The following is a 17,471-nucleotide window of genomic DNA, read 5'->3' on the forward strand; positions in this document are numbered from 1 at the left end:
TTCACCAGGATGAATAATTTCCACATTTCGAAAATGCTAAATCAAAGCAATTGTGCGATGGGATTCTCATGCGGCGAGTGTTGCGTATTCACTGACGGCGGTTTCCAACGGTCTCTCTATATCGTATGCCGTTTTCAAATGAGAATGCAACAATGTTTCATTTTTCACCAAAGCAACGTCATTTCTCCTCGCTCCATATTGAGCTCAGTTATGAATTATTGTTATTCCAGCTCCATGGACTTGCGGCGAAGTCATATGGTTACAACAAGACGGTTTTGAAACCGGAGCTTAAAAGGAGGCCTTGTTTGTAAGATAATGGAAAGCCGGCTCTGATCGTTTTACTATTCCCAATGGCCCGTGCCAAATCTCCTTCCCGGCCAAGGTTACCTGACGTTTTGAGGAACGTCTACCATCTGGAGTCGCGTTCCTCGCCGTATTAACCTTTCAATTCCACTAAATTGCAGCCCAACGAACGGAGGAGTTTGACGTCTCCGCTGGGAACGTCCTTAATAGTAAAGGGAGTTGTATTAATTTGTACGGGAGAGGTTTGTGTGCTTTATGACAAAGCGGCAATTGACTTGATGGATCTTCTACTTGATTGCCGAGTTGAATCCATCTTGTGACTCGTTCTCGGAGAATGTCGGAGTTACTGGATACATAAACAAATATTTCTTCCAGCACATCCAAGCTCAGTCCGTGTCCATGGCTTTCTGGCTTGCCAAAGTTAATAATTTATTTCTCTATAACGATTAGTAATATGAATCCTGCTTCTATGAGGTTTTTTTTTTTTCCATTTCTTGTTTTTCTTTGTTGGGCAGCCAAAGGTGACCCGGAGTCCAAGCAAACTTGTAATTCATTACAAGTATTTTTTTATTAGCTTTGCCGAATTAAAAAAGTGATTTTATTAGGTTAGTTGGAATGTGCGAGTGGTGGTAATGAATTAGCGAGTGAAATACTGAAAATAATAAAGTAACCCGGGGTATATAATGAAGTCATTTGTTACCCCGGAGCTGTGTGAAAGGGAAGCCAGCAAAGTTACAATTATACTGAGTTACAGATATCCTCAGCACAGAATATTATTCAGAACAGGTATTGTGAAAGTGGCAGCCGCCTGCTGAATATGATAGATTTACATCCAAAAGGTTTGCATGTTATCAATTTTGGTAACATTATTATTGTTAATTCACAGCACAAAAAACCTTCATGGCATTTATTATTACCCTATCACATATGATGAATAATATATACAATATTTATATAGCGCCAACATATTCCACAGCGCTATATATCAAATAAGGGTTACAAACAGATACAAACAATGACACAAGAAGAGGACTCTAACCAAAAGAGCTTACAATCTAACACATGTTGCTGTTGAGATCAAGCAAATTATATTATCAGTCTAATATTCAGGTTGAATCCAACAGAACCTGTTGTTGGAGCTGAGTGGGTTACTTAATTTTCGGTACACACAGGTCCCGCCCACTGATGACCAGCAGCCAATGAAAATGCCCCCTGCTTTAGTCTTGAAAACAGACTTTTTGTAAGTGCTAAGTTCTCAGGAAGGGCCCCGCAGTGCACAGTTAAAGGACCCACAGTTATGTTTCTCTTTCTGAACAACTAGCTGGAAATTTGCACTTGCAAATTCAAAATATACATTTTCAGTTATTATTATAATTATTATTAATATTAATAATAATAATAATAATAATCATAATAATATTAATAATAAACAGTATGTATATAGCACCAACATATTACACAGCACTGTACAATAAATGACAGACAGATACAGACAGTGACAGAGACCCTGCCCCGAAGAGCTTACAATCTAAAAGCTCAGCAGAAACTAAATTGGGACAAATTCCTGCAATGTTGGTTTTTGACTTTCATTAATTAAAATAGCATTAAACATCAAAAAAACTAAGGTCTGTGAGCAATATGAAGGTGCACCCTATTAAATCATCACCAAGGATAATTTCCTAACGGGTCAAAGTCCACAGCAGCATCATTGTTGTTATTTATTTTTGTTATTTAAAATTGTCTTTCAGCTCCAATCAGTGACTTTGCCTAGGCTGAGATGATGTCATCAGTGTGCTGCAGGCCGGAAAAAGCATTTCCTCAGTCTCTCCTACCCTAGTGATCAGATTGTAACATTGTAGCAAGTCACAGGGTAAGAGGATGATAATAAATGTGTTGGACATAGCCAAAGAAACCGGGATTTATGATTTAATCTTGTCGGAGCCAACATCTCGGTTCAGGAAGTAAATGGTGACCTTGAAGGATGGCTGAACAAGGATGGTTGGTGTAGTCCTGCGATCTCTATGAGAGGGAAGAAATACCTGGAATTGTTAGACTGTCACATGTGCCGCACATTTCAAACATCTGATGACAGGTCCTCTTTAAGCCCCTATTTGGGGGGTAATAAATCATTATTTAGGTGTGATAGGGTAATAAATGCCATGAAGGTTATTTGAGCCATTTCACTTAGCTTGTTATAAAAAGCTGAAAACAAAATGTTTAAAATGAAACAAGCAAATATCTAACACGGAATAAAACAACGCGCAAAGTGGCGTTCCGCCTTACTCTGTTTATATTGAGGCCCCTCGGTGATTTGGCCCCCATTTTGCCCCCCTGTAATAGAAATAATCTTTCCCGGTCTCCCGTTACGGGAAGGTGCGGTCCAGGTTCTCCAACGTTTGGTTTTCCCCCGGCCCAGATAATGATATTTTTAGGGCAGCCCTGACTCCGGCCCTGATTGGATAATGACTTTTCTGTTTTTATTTCTTCTTTTTCCTCATTTTAGGTAATTGAATAATAGCGTGCGGTTAAGTACAATAAATGCCAGGGGAGCAGGGGGGTGCCGGGGCTTTATTTTTGCAGCTGGTCAGTCCCAGACTGGCAGGAATAAGGGGGCCCGCTTATATTACCTGTTAATTGTCAGCTCTTATGAGCAACACTCAATTTGGTTGGCTTGTAGAAACCCTAAAAGGGAAATTCGGGGCAGTTATTTTAACTATCGCCCGAGGGAGGACGGATCAGACGTCATGTCATCCCACGCCGGTCACAGTCCGAGATTGTTAAAGGGAAACCACACCAAATGCTTCGTATAGGTCCATGCATCTAAACAGAGCAAGGATGGCTGGAGGGGGCTGTTATCAGGAAGAGGGGCAAGGAAAATAAACTTTACCAAATTACTAAAATTAGACGCCCACCTAGTCATTAGACTTTCATACAGGCAGAAGGATGAAGTTAAATTTGCTTTTATTTTCCCTTCTCCGGTTTTTCACCCCCCACACAATCAGCATTCTAATGAGGACCTGTCATTGTCATCTCCGGGTTTCTGTGCTTTTCTATGCAATGTAATCAGATGATGGCTGGTTAGAGAGGCCAGCACGGTCCTGCACATGGCTTCCTAAATATATCACAGCTCCCTACCTCAGTACAGGATCATTAGTCATGATGCTTGGCAGCTTCTGCAAATATCAAATTGCCTTGAAAGCGAGTGTCAGTCTCTAGGTTTTATTTGAATGTTGACAGTCCTAGGTCATGCCCCCATGTAGTGCAGCAATTTACTGAAAATGGGAAAAATGGGAGGGGCAATTCAGGCTGGGGGAAGGGCTAGATGATGATGGACATCCTCCAGCTAGGAAATGAGGCGGGCTCTGACTTGCTGCAGATTCTAATGTGAGATGCTTATAGTGTGCAGGTAAATCAGAGGAAGTCCACAAGAAAAACTGGTACAACTGCACATGAGAAGGGGAAGCTGGAGGGCAGATTAAATGAAAGGGGAGCTGAGGTAAAATTTAATAGGAAAGCAAGTTTATTAGGAACAGCTAGGAAATGAGGCGGGCTCTGACTTGCTGCAGATTCTAATGTGAGATGCTCATAGTGTTCAGGTAAATCAGATGAAGTCCAAGAGAGAAGCTGGTACAACTGCACAAAAGAAGGGGAGACTGGAGGGCAGATTTAATGAAGAGGAGGAGGGGGGTTAAATTAAGAAAGGGGAGCTGGGGGTCAGATTTAACAAAGGGGAGACTGGAGGGCAGATTTATTAAAAGGTAGACTGGAGGGCAGATTTATTAAAAGGTAGACTGGAGGGCAGATTTAATCAAGAGGAGGAGGGGGGTTGAATTAGGAAAGGGAAGCTGGGGGTCAGATTTAATGAAGGGGAGCTGGGGGTCAGATAAAATATTGGGAAGGCTGGAGGGCGGATTTATTGAAGGGGAGGCTGGGGGGCAGATGAAATGAGAGGGGGCTGAAGGGCAAATTTATTGATGGGGATTCTGGAGGGCAGATTTATTAAAGGGGGGTCAAAGGGCGGATCAAAGTAATTGAAATGTAATTTTTTACAATTTTCATAATGCACTAATCTTGTAATGAGACTATTGGCACTGAAACTCTTAGTGGATCCGTGTATTTGTTGCCCACGTTGTGTTTTGTTGTCAGAAGGTGTAACCCCCCCGCACACACACACCGGGCCCACATTTGGTACATTTGGTGCAATCACAATGAGATGATAGGGCCAGTACTGGTTGTTCTATTTTGCACATTATCCTCTCCGCCTCTCCCGGCATTCACAGGGCTGGGAATTAATAATCCATCAAAGTGTCAGATACGAATCTTGTTTGCTGTGTTTACAAGTACTCATGTCTGCGCCTTTGTCATATTTCAGGATTGCTTTGCAAGGAATGCCGAGTTCAAGGCGGCTGATTCATTCCTAATTCAGTGTTTTCAAAACAACCAATTCAGAGATTTGTGACACGGCTGACGCCGGATTGAGGTCCTTTTATTTCCAAGGCAGTTAAAAGAAGAAGCTCACCGACTCACATAAAGGTCGCCCCCCCCCCCTCCAATACTGAGAAATCAAAGAAGTGCGCGGGTACAAATATACTTAAAAAGTGAAAGAATGATTGTGAAATGTTCAAACAACTTTACTTTTATGTTCCGAGAATCCTTTCAGCTTCAGAAAATAAAATAAATGTTCAGTAATATTGAAAGACCCATCACACTGATGGCAGATATGCTTGGCCTGTCTTGTGGCTCATACATTCCCACATAATATACCATTAGAAAGTCACAGCACCATAAAGTGCCTAAAGTTCTGCACCCGTGTGAGTCCTCCCAATATCTGGCACAGATCCACCTTCTTTCACCCTATGTATCCCAATCACCCCCCGTGCAATCCTTTCAAAATTCATTTTCATATGTTGGGTTTTCTGGTTGTCACTCGGTCACATAGACTTCTCATGGAGACCACTTCTCAGTGGCCATTTCAATCCATTCAATGTAGACAGGAAGTGGCAGAAGCAGGGGCAGAAATGGAACACAGAATGGAAAAAGGTAAAAAAGTTTATGATTGTTTTATTTCAGGTCTGGTTCCTAGGTCTTTCAGGATCTCTGATGACAAGTAATACTCATCTCTTCTCAATGAGGAAAGTTTTGTTTAATTTCCATTTGTTGGGCAAGTAACAAAAACAATGTCATCCTGTACCAGTGATGGATTTGTCTTCTCAGCCACCTGGACACGGCCAACATTCATCATAAAGAATAAATCCAAATCCAGTTTTCAAAAATGATGCCAATCTGGAACGTTTCTACAAATTTTTCCTACTAAGTGAAATCCAAGGGAAAGGCAAATACTAAGTGGCTTTAAATGGCTCCTGAAGGTTTGGGAAGAGCTTTTATCAGACCACAGATTTGTTTTTGGGTTAAATGCATGAAAAGCCAATTCTTTCTGTGTGTTGTATAGGACTCGTGTTGATGCACTAGAATGCCAATTATTCCTAATGGCACCCCAAATCTAATTTGCTTTGTGATGCCCTTTTGAAAGCACAAAATGCACAATTTTTGATGTGTTCTAATGCGTGGGCTGCACAAGCGTAATACACACCAAGGCAAACAGCAATGCACTGAGCTTTCCAAGAAATGCAGCTCAATGGCCCATTAGCAACATTTATGGTAATCCCAACCCTACATGGGGGTTAAGACTGGTCACTGCCACCCCTATTCATTTTCTATGAGGCTGCCGCCAGGAGAAGCTGCAAATAACGTCCACCCAGTGCAGGTGGTTACCTGGTAGTAGAAAGGGGACAATAGAAATAGCCTTACCCTTCATTTACAAACAAAGCAATATGGCGGCACAGCCAGTTTGTGTATAAATAAACCATGGATAGACATGATAGCTGTGTCTATGAACCCACAACACCACCATTGGGGTCTACCATCCAGAAGAACCAAATTTGAATTTATTTTTCCTTGCCATATCAAATGGTGCAATGGTGAATGGCCAAAATGGCATTTCACCCAAGAATGATCCTCTTGTGCCTATCCAGCATCACCGAGCCTCTCCGACATGGTGCTGCATGGTTTTTGATGGGGAATTCTCTGGTCTCTGTAGGTTTGCACAAAAGCATTTTGCTAATATTCAGCTTGATTTAGGGAAATCCCAACCTTGTCACATGATCTCCTTTGTATTTATATTATCTCCTATTATTTCAGATGTATATAAATGGACCTCAGGCGACACCCTGCACCTCACCTCCCCAACCGCAAATTGTGTAATGAAATCCAATGTAATTTACATTTAGGTATCAGGGAGCTCCCGCAGCTTTGTCATCCCCCAGCAAATGAATTGCAATTATTTAAAGTCCTCATTAATCTCCCCCCCAATCCTGCACCGCCATACCGGCTCACGGCTCGGCTATTTGGTTTGGCAGCGGCGGTTGAATTTGTAAAAGTTCCATTATGTGCCATCAGGACGGTCGCTAATTCTTAATAACAGAATCTAATTGTGGCGTTTCCTTTGATTCGCGGTTATTGCACTGCGGCTTGTCCAAGTAGCTTTGTTTTCTTTGTGCGTGGCCTTGAAGACATTCTGTTCGAATCTGCGATATGATATTTTTATGAGGTACTGTCAGATTTATTGGATGGGGAGAGGGGGGGTTTCCTGCCTCAATGATTCGCTACGTTTTCAGCTGTCGAGGTTTGAAGGGTTCCCAACAGTCAGCCGGGGAGAGAATTGTAACAACAAAAAGTAATCAGAAGCAGGAATTCTGCAAACGGTCTGAACTTTTTACCCTTTCCTGAGAGCCTCATCCCCGTCCTTTGCTTTAACCAGTTTTTGTAAAATTTGGAGGCTTCTAAGTAACTGAAGAGGATCGCATGGGGCTAATTTGTAAAACTTGTTCTTTGGATGGAGAACAGCAGAATGAAGGATTCCTAACCATAAAGGTTTATTTTCTCCATTGCTCGTTGTGCCAGAAAACAAAGGATCAGTGAATAGAGATGGATGTGGATTGTAAAGTGGACCTGTCATCACATATATCTCTTCATGTATTCAGTGCTGCAAGCTGAGTAATATTGTAACATTCAGGGTTCTTATTACCTTTCACACAGCCGCCATATTGCTTGGTGTGTAGCCAAATGCATAGAGATGGGAAGAGCCTGGAAATATGCTTACATGCTGCACTTTTGGGGCTCTCAGTATTCCCCCTGACAATGCCAACATCTGATTTTCTTTCCTGAAGAACGGGGCCATATTTTCCATGCATCTCTGGCTTGAAATGGTGGCCCAGAGGTGACAAAGTCATGTAAATCTTGGTGATTGTTCAGGACCTGGCAACAAAGGTAATAATTCTAAAAGGAGGAAATTATCTGAAAAACAATATTGTGATATGACACGGATTGATTACTGTGTACTTATTAAAAGATTCACACTCAGTCAAATAAACATTCAAGTCAATTCAAATCCAACTTGAATTGGAATGGACAAACTGCAGCCCACAGGCCGTATACAGCTCGTCTGGCTTTTTAATTTGGCCCATCAAACATTTGTACAAAATTGTCTACTGGCAAAAAAAGGTGACCAACAATGCTGTTCCCATTGAAACTGAATGTAAGTTTACTTTTAGGCAATGTCCTTTACATGTAATGGAATAAGGTAAAAAACTGCTGAGGTTCGATAGGTCAGTACCATATTTGTAATATAGAGGCTGATGGGTAGGACTATAAAGAAGAAGGAAGATTTGGGGAACAGGTGGTGGCACCGGTAGGTACAAACATGTTGCCTTTTGCAGGGTCCTTTTTCACTTCTTTTGGGTGGGTGACAGGGTTTCTTTATTGATCCCTTTATATACAAAGCTCCCTCATCTTGTTTTGTGTCATTTATATTTCTCCAGAGAAAGGTTTTACACCGATCCCAGCCCACATCCTGCAGATGTTAAAATCCATGTTCTCGGTACTCCTCTCCCACACCTTTCCCTTCCAGTGGGAACGCTTCCTACAGATAATTACAAGTCTGGCACTCGGAGTGTTTTATTGTAATTCATCTTATAACATTTACAGTTCTATATACAGTTATTACAGTTACAATGATTCCATCTCAGTAATGTGATCACAAGGAAATTATTCAAGTCGGTTGTGTAAACTTCTGTCTGTGTAATAATAATGAGAATTCTGCTATCGGGGAATCAATCAACAATGGTGCATCTCATGCAAAGGAAAAAACAACTTAACACCATTCAGACCCTGAACTCATATGTATGTTATCAAGCATTGCATTATGTAGCCAAATAATGAACTGGCTGCCAACACACCAATATTAGCAATGCAGAGCACCACTGTACTTTGTATTGCATTGTGCTTTGGAGCTGTGGTGACATTCAAAATACCACATTGCATCACAAAGGTGTGGTTTATCATTTTTACTTTTTTGTCATAGTGCTACATTTTTCAAATAACTAGGAAATGAAGAATAAATATGTCTCAATTTAATGAAACTCTATAATGCCCAAAAATCTACTAGTATCCCAATCAAAACTATTCTGCATGTATTTTTTGCACTCATTTGGGTGAAATCAGGAGCTGCAGAGAATGTTTCACATTATCCACATTATCATTGATAGACTTGATGGGATCTTGCAAGCTGCTACAAGGGTCAACAATCTGATATAATGTAGTGCTCAACAATCTGATATAAATCTATGGCTAAAGTATGTGGACACCTGACCAGCATACCTATAGGATAGAAACCTATTTGGTTGTCTTTTTCCAAAACCATGGTCATCAATATAGAGTTGCCACTTTTAACGCCATCCATGCCTCTGGAAAGACTTTCCACAAAATTTTGTACGGTGTCTGTGTGAATTTGCCCCCCTTTTGTGAGGTCAGGTGCTGATGTTGGAGGAGAAGAGCTGGCTCACCATTCCAATTCATCCCAAAGGTGTTCAGTAGGGTTGAGATCAGGGCTCTGTGCAGGACACATGAGTTCCTCCAGCCCAAACTGGTGACCCCATGTCTTTATGGAGCTGGCTTTGAACCCCGGGGCACAGTCATGGTGGCCTTCACCCAACTGTGACCACAAGGCTGAAAGAGCCTAATTACCTATAATGCCTTTGTGTGATGGAATGTTAGAGGGACCCATCACTGGGGACACCTGAACCCAATCATCTGGAGGTTGGTCCAGACACGTTTAGGCATATAGTAATTCAGAACATTTATTGTCAATTAGTTCTACCATGTTAAAGGCCTTGAAAACAATAAACAGTCACTGGAAAATGGAAGATTAGCACTCTCGCTCTAACAGATAATAATATGCAAAGTTTAATCACAGGTAATTGGCGGAGGGTGCATCTTTTTTCTGTTTGGCTGGATCTGTATGTCTTTGTACACATGAACCGTAGGAAGATGTGAATTAAATCCACACCCACAATGCACTTATTTGCATTTCTGAGTCACTTGTGTCATCTCAGATCTTCCAGCCCACATGTTTAGGACGCCAGGTGTTGCTTCTGTTCATGAACTGTTAATATGTCGGTTCAGTAACTGTTTGCCTCACTTTTAGGTTTCTTGGTGGTGAGATCATCCAAGACGGGGAAACTCAAAAGTGGCCAAAAATGTTTTACTAGTTTGTGCTATTTAAAGATACCATGGACTGGAATTGTCTTCTGAGGGTTTCAGAAGTTCCTTTCACCTGGTTTTGCTACTTACTTGCTGTAAAAAAATAAATAAAAACATAAATGTGAAGAACATTAAAGCGTACCTAAACTCAACATTTTTACTTTTCATAAAAGGGTAGACAACCCTTTTCTTTTAAAAAAAAAAATGGGTGCAGCATCACGATCAAGACTTAATGGGAGTGCAGAGCCTCCCGGGATACCTACGGCACGCATCCCAGGAGCCTCTGGCTGCTCCTTCTGCACATGCCCTGATATCAAGCATGAGCGGAAGGGGCATTGTTCCTCCTAGGGGAAAGAGTTGCCGATCTCACACATGTGCAGTTTTATCAGCTCTCTTTTTTTCCCCTTCATAGTGGCTATGTCACCTGTTCAGTGCGAGTTCGGGTAAAGAAGAAAGAAGACCGAAGAAAAAGATGGAACAGCAAACTGAAGATGGCGGCGCCTGGCGCTTCTCCTGCACCTGGACAATAAGGAATTCCAAGGCGACGCAAGACTTGATCGAGGGAAGGACCAGTGCCATCGAGGGAGATTTTGTTTTTAGTTTAGTTCCACTTTAAATAAATCAACCAAACCTTCCTAAACTACTCTACACCTTTCGGAGAGGATCAAACTAACATCATACATTCTTCATGCAAATTTTGCCAAAGCAGCTCATTAAAAGAAATTTACATTTTTCACTGGAAATGTCGCCATTAATTCTATTTTCCCAAAATAACATCCCTGGTGTGGTATAAATCACCCAAACTAAACAATTGAGATGGGAAGTGGGAGAGGGATTAAGGGTGCTTATTACCTGACCACTGACCAGAACCGCATTGTACTCAGGTTCCACCTTGGACTCCGCCATTCAGAAGCCTGGCTGATCGGTCTGGCGCTGATGATGGTAATGAGTTCATTATACAGTATTTGTTCGGCTGTGGCTCATTAACACACATCTATAGGCTTTGATATGAAGAACAGAATTAAAAATAGAGTATGTGATTGCTGGTGAGCGCACTGTAATTGCTGCATGACAGAAACGCACTGCATAGATTTACACAATAACGCAGTGCAGAAGAAAAGGCGCTTGGCGAATCTCAACTTTGTGCTTTAAGGAATAATGAATGACTAACGAGCCGCCATGTTTGTGACAATAAAAAAGAAGGAGTGGGGGAGGGAGAAAGGGAGAAACTTTACAGAACCCAATATTGAATTCTGCACCATGAGCAGAGCCATGTATTGCATTATTTATTCTTCTACCCCTGCATCATCCCCCTGCACCCCTTCTCTTCATACATTTATTGCTGTCATTCCCTTTGCACTCTTCTCTTGTACACATTGCCCATGCCATACTCCCTGCACTCCTCCGCTAGTCATACCCTCCTAACTCTATACTTGCATGTGCAGCCAACTGTCATACACCTGGCACAAATCCGCTGATTTCGTATCCACTATCAGCCTCCTAAATATATTACCCCTGACATTCATGCTGCACTTCTTTTTTGAATATAAGGCCTGGTGCTATCCCCTGCACACTGTTGTGGATATACTGTCCCTCTCATACCCACCACACTCTTCTCTTTCACCATACTCATACCTTTCATACTTCGATTCTGCATACACTGGATGCCATCCTGTCCACACTCACACACTGTATTACCTTCCTCACTCTTCTCCTGCACACACTGCCCCTGTCATACCGTCCTTACTCTTCTCCTACAAAAATTGTCCTTGTCATACCCTTCTCACTTTTGTCTTGTACAAACTGCCGCTTTCATACCCTCCTCACTCTTCTTCCGCACATATTGCCCCTGTCATACCCTCTTCACTTTTCTCTTGCACATACTACCCTTGTCATACCCTCCTCACTCTTGTCCTGCACATACTGCTCCTGCCATACCCTTGTCACTCTTCCCCTGCACAAATTTTCCTTGTCATACCCTTCTCACTCTTCTCCTGCACATACTTCCCATGTCATAACCTTCTCACTCTTCTCCTGCACATACTGTCTCTGTAATACCCTTATCACTCTTCTCCTGCACAAATTGTCCTTTTTATACCCTTCTCACTTGTCTCCTGCACACACTTCCCCTGTCATACTATTCTCACTCTTCTCCGGCACATACTGTCCCTGTCATACCCTCCTCACTCTTCTCCTGCCCAGATTGTCCTTGTCATACCCTTCTCACTCTTCTCCTGCACATTCTGTCCCTGTCATACCATTCTCATTTTTGTCCTGCACAAACTGCCCCTTTCATATCCTTCTTAATCTTCTCCTGCTAATTCTGTCCCTGTCATACTCTCCACACTCTTCTCCTTCATATATTGTCCTTGTCATACTCTTTCCACTCCTGTCCTGCACATAATGTCCCTGTTTGCCCTCTGCATTGTATTCCTTTATGTATTGGTTGTCATTCTGTAAATATTCTGCATTCTTACTAATATTTTATTTTTTACCCAATCAGGAACAGACAAATTTTTAGCTGTAAATGTGATTGATTGGTCAATCTGAAGGAGATTCCATAACTGGAGTTTTTGCATGGACAACTTTTAAGTTTTAGCTAAGTGGCAGGCACATTGCAGGGTACCCCCCCCCCCCTGTCCATCATAACTCAATGTATTCCTGTCCTATAATAAGAGAAGGATAGAAGAACATTTTTATCTTCCCTTCCCCCATTCTGCTTAATATTTCCCTCTGGATTTATTTTTTTTCTGTAAAATGTGTTTATTAGCTGCAACTGTACATGAGATATTATCACAGTGTGATATTAAATCAGTTTATTTATGACAAATGTACAGTTTTATCTCCATTGTTCTTGCTAGTTAGGACTTGTAATAAAACAAGCACTTTATTGGCTGAATTTCACCTTCTGTCCCAACAAAGAAACAAAAAAATTTAAAAACTGAAAGCAGAGAAGAATAATCATGGTTTGGATGCTCACTCAATGGGCCATTACTTCCAGCTACATCTACAACAATACACTGAACAATACGACTCTCATAGCCAGGAATAACAGACATTTGTGCAGAGACAATGATTCCCGGATCTTTAATAATTTTTAACTAAGTGAGAATTTTTAATGCAAGATCTGACTTGGGGCTTCTAATACAAAGTGTTTGCCAAAGATCAAACCTGGGACTAGTAAATGTTCCTAGAGGGTTCAGCTGTAGTCTAATGGGCAGAGTAGTTCTGGTCTCAATCTCATGCCGCCATTGGCTGATAGGACTTTCTTCTCACAGTCCCCAACTACCTATAGTAGCTTTAAGCTGGGCTGACTTGCTGCTGGTCTGTTCATTCATTAAATGTACTGTTGAGATGTCTGTTTCCTGACCCTGCAATTGTGTGCTGCCTGGACTGACCTTGTGCCTGTGCCCCCGACTCGGCTTTTTCTTTATCCTTGCATACCTCGTCTGGTGGACTGATTACCTTTGTATGACCTCTGGCTTTGTATTTCGGACTTGCTTCTGCTGGTATCCTGGTGCTGCATTATTTGTGGGCTCCTGGTCCTCTGTCAGTCCTTCTCCAGACCTCCTACCTTGCACACACAACTCCTGAGACTACCTATTCCTGGGGCGATGCAACTATCCTCCCGAGCGGGGGCCCTGGTGGTGAGCACTGCTGCTGGACCAGGGCCTTACATGTACGTTAAAAAAAGGAAAGGGGGACAAGAAGTATGTGATCCCCCCTTCCTGTACCATACCGGACCATGCCTACTCTCAACATTGAGTTATTCCCAGTCAGGGCCTCTTCCCCACATCCCCTACCACCCAATAGAGTTTTTTTGGGAGGTCTTTAATAAGGGAGATTACAGGTATTCCTTCTTTAATAAGATGATTGAACACATGAATGTAAACAAATAAAACAACAGGGAGCCCTTTACTGAAAAACAAACAAAGCACAATGTGTACAATGATTTCCAGGTTGTTATTTGATCATCATGTTTAACTACTAATTTAAACAGTCAAACAATAGTGAAATAATCAAGAAAAAAAAACAGTATAAAGATAATAGTGTTGCCTTTCATTTTAAATTTTTGAATCAAAATAATCAGAGACAATTTACAAAGTTTATTTGGACTATGTTACTGTTATGTAATAATAGACGTCAAGGGCTAAAGTTATACAACAAGAAAGCTGACATTCCCTGGTGGGAATCAATTACTGCCATTGAAATACAATTTCAAAAATTGAACAATTCCAACAATTTGAAATTACTGTAACATTTATAACACAAATATTACCTAAAACACTGCATTTGTGGGGGATTTGGTACCCGGCTTCTCCAGGAGGCAGCAGGTAGGCAGAATGATATCACCAGCAACTACAAGAAGTGGGGTAAGGTGGGGTGCAAGTGTTTTTTCTTCATGTTATTATTTAACGTTTCTTTTATATATTTGGGTGTGTGGGTGACATCAGATAGGCAGAATGCATTTCATGGTTATAACAGGGTCTGTATGAACTTGTATATAGTTCAGCCTCACAATCTTCTAACTACAGGTAGAATTTGTCTCGCTTCGTTTTTTTGGCTGTTCATCCAACCTGGTACAAAAATTCTGAATTCTTAACCTCTTGGATCTGAACACCCTTGAAACCAATGGGGAAAACTTCTGGTGGTTTGCTTATGTCTCTGGATAAACTAGAGCAATTATATTTACAGAAACAGAATTAGAAGACCATCAAATCCATGAAGAACACAATGATAATAAAATAAAACAGAGAGGGCATTTTATCATCCTTGGTGAGCTACAAAGAAAACTGAAATTTTGTTCATCTGCAGCTCTGTGGGGCCCATTGCTTACAACAAGTGACACAATAAAGAAATAACATTCCCCCTATATAACACAAAGTGGTTTTGGCTACAAGTGAAACAATAAAAAACAGCCCCACAGACAGCAATGCAGGTAATGTGATGATTGGTTAATATGCCAAGCACCAGCAGCAGTGCAGCACAATGCTTGAATAAATGATCTGGTACAATGGGCCTGATTTACCCACCTGGGCGTTTCACTGATTTCCAGATTTCTGTACCAAAAGCGGTACACTGTTTTTCACAATTTTTTTTTTTTTTATAAATTGTTAGACCTGTCCCTTACAGAAATATGTTCAAACAAGGCACTAGTAGATATTCTGATTATAATAAAGTTTGAAACACACAATCATGTAAAAAAAATAAATAACAATAAAAATTATAATAAAAATTAAATGAAAAACACAAAAAACAGCTTAAACAAGAATGCATACCTATAGACAAAACCACATAAATATATTTTGTATTATTTTGTATTGGATTGGATACAGGACTTTGTATTGAATCCAATACAAAATACTTGAATTTACTGCTACGACCCCCGTCAACGGGCGTATGCACTGACATCATCAGGAATCGCCGGGGGGCGCGTACACGAACGCCGAGCGTCCTAATTCTTTCCGTACTTCCATGCAAAAAGCATTACATTTTTTGCATGAAAATTTATTTTAGATTGTAGGCTATAATTCTTAGGCATAACTCACCGAAATATGTCCAAAATTTAATGAATTTATTAATGAAAATGAATAATGAAAAAAAAAATAGTGTGTAATGTAATGTAATTGTACAGTAGCTTATAGAATATATATATAATAAAATTATTTATATAATATATAAAGATTTCTTTGTATTGGACTCAATACAGCTTTTTTGAATTGAATCCAATACAAAGTGATTTGTAATTTCCCGCCCCGTCTCCCGCCCGCACCGACGCATGTAGCGATGTCACCGGAAAACCCCTGGGAGAAGACAGAAGAGGACGGATGTGTCCGAAGGAGCTGCGGGGACAAGGTAAGTGTTTTTTTTTCAGTTGTAATCCGATTGTCATACAATGTTGTATGACAATCAGATTGCACGATAACGCTTGTTTATATTTTTAGCTACCCCGAACCAGGTTCGGGCTAACCGCCCAGGTGGTTAATAAGGCTCTCCAAGGCTGGAGAGGATATACTTTCATCAGTGGAGCTGGGTGATCTGGTCCAGTATTAAAAGCATTTCCTAACAAATAGCAAATGACTTTTAAGAAATTCAACCCAAGTTTGCTGGATCACCCAGCTTCTCTGCTGAAAGTATATTTTCTCCAGCATTGAGGAGTTTTATTAAATCAGGTCCAATGAGTCAAGGTAAGTGCAGGAAGCCATGATGATGGGAGGGTCATGATGAAGATATAACTTAGCTCTAAAGGTATATATATATATATATATATATATATATATATATATATATATATATATAATGCAAGTAAAGTCTAATGGGCAGAGTAGTTCTGGTCTCAATCTCATGCCGCCATTGGCTGATAGGACTTTCTTCTCACAGTCCCCAACTACCTATAGTAGCTTTAAGCTGGGCTGACTTGCTGCTGGTCTGTTCATTCATTAAATGTACTGTTGAGATGTCTGTTTCCTGACCCTGCAATTGTGTGCTGCCTGGACTGACCTTGTGCCTGTGCCCCCGACTCGGCTTTTTCTTTATCCTTGCATACCTCGTCTGGTGGACTGATTACCTTTGTATGACCTCTGGCTTTGTATTTCGGACTTGCTTCTGCTGGTATCCTGGTGCTGCATTATTTGTGGGCTCCTGGTCCCCTGTCAGTCCTTCTCCAGACCTCCTACCTTGCACACACAACTCCTGAGACTACCTATTCCTGGGGCGATGCAACTATCCTCCCGAGCGGGGGCCCTGGTGGTGAGCACTGCTGCTGGACCAGGGCCTTACATGTACGTTAAAAAAAGGAAAGGGGGACAAGAAGTATGTGATCCCCCCTTCCTGTACCATACCGGACCATGCCTACTCTCAACATTGAGTTATTCCCAGTCAGGGCCTCTTCCCCACATCCCCTACCACCCAATAGAGTTTTTTTGGGAGGTCTTTAATAAGGGAGATTACAGGTATTCCTTCTTTAATAAGATGATTGAACACATGAATGTAAACAAATAAAACAACAGGGAGCCCTTTACTGAAAAACAAACAAAGCACAATGTGTACAATGATTTCCAGGTTGTTATTTGATCATCATGTTTAACTACTAATTTAAACAGTCAAACAATAGTGAAATAATCAAGAAAAAAAAACAGTATAAAGATAATAGTGTTGCCTTTCATTTTAAATTTTTGAATCAAAATAATCAGAGACAATTTACAAAGTTTATTTGGACTATGTTACTGTTATGTAATAATAGACGTCAAGGGCTAAAGTTATACAACAAGAAAGCTGACATTCCCTGGTGGGAATCAATTACTGCCATTGAAATACAATTTCAAAAATTGAACAATTCCAACAATTTGAAATTACTGTAACATTTATAACACAAATATTACCTAAAACACTGCATTTGTGGGGGATTTGGTACCCGGCTTCTCCAGGAGGCAGCAGGTAGGCAGAATGATATCACCAGCAACTACAAGAAGTGGGGTAAGGTGGGGTGCAAGTGTTTTTTCTTCATGTTATTATTTAACGTTTCTTTTATATATTTGGGTGTGTGGGTGACATCAGATAGGCAGAATGCA

This window comes from Pyxicephalus adspersus, chromosome 12, assembly GCF_032062135.1.
Source record: "Pyxicephalus adspersus chromosome 12, UCB_Pads_2.0, whole genome shotgun sequence".
Lineage (NCBI taxonomy): Eukaryota > Metazoa > Chordata > Amphibia > Anura > Pyxicephalidae > Pyxicephalus > Pyxicephalus adspersus.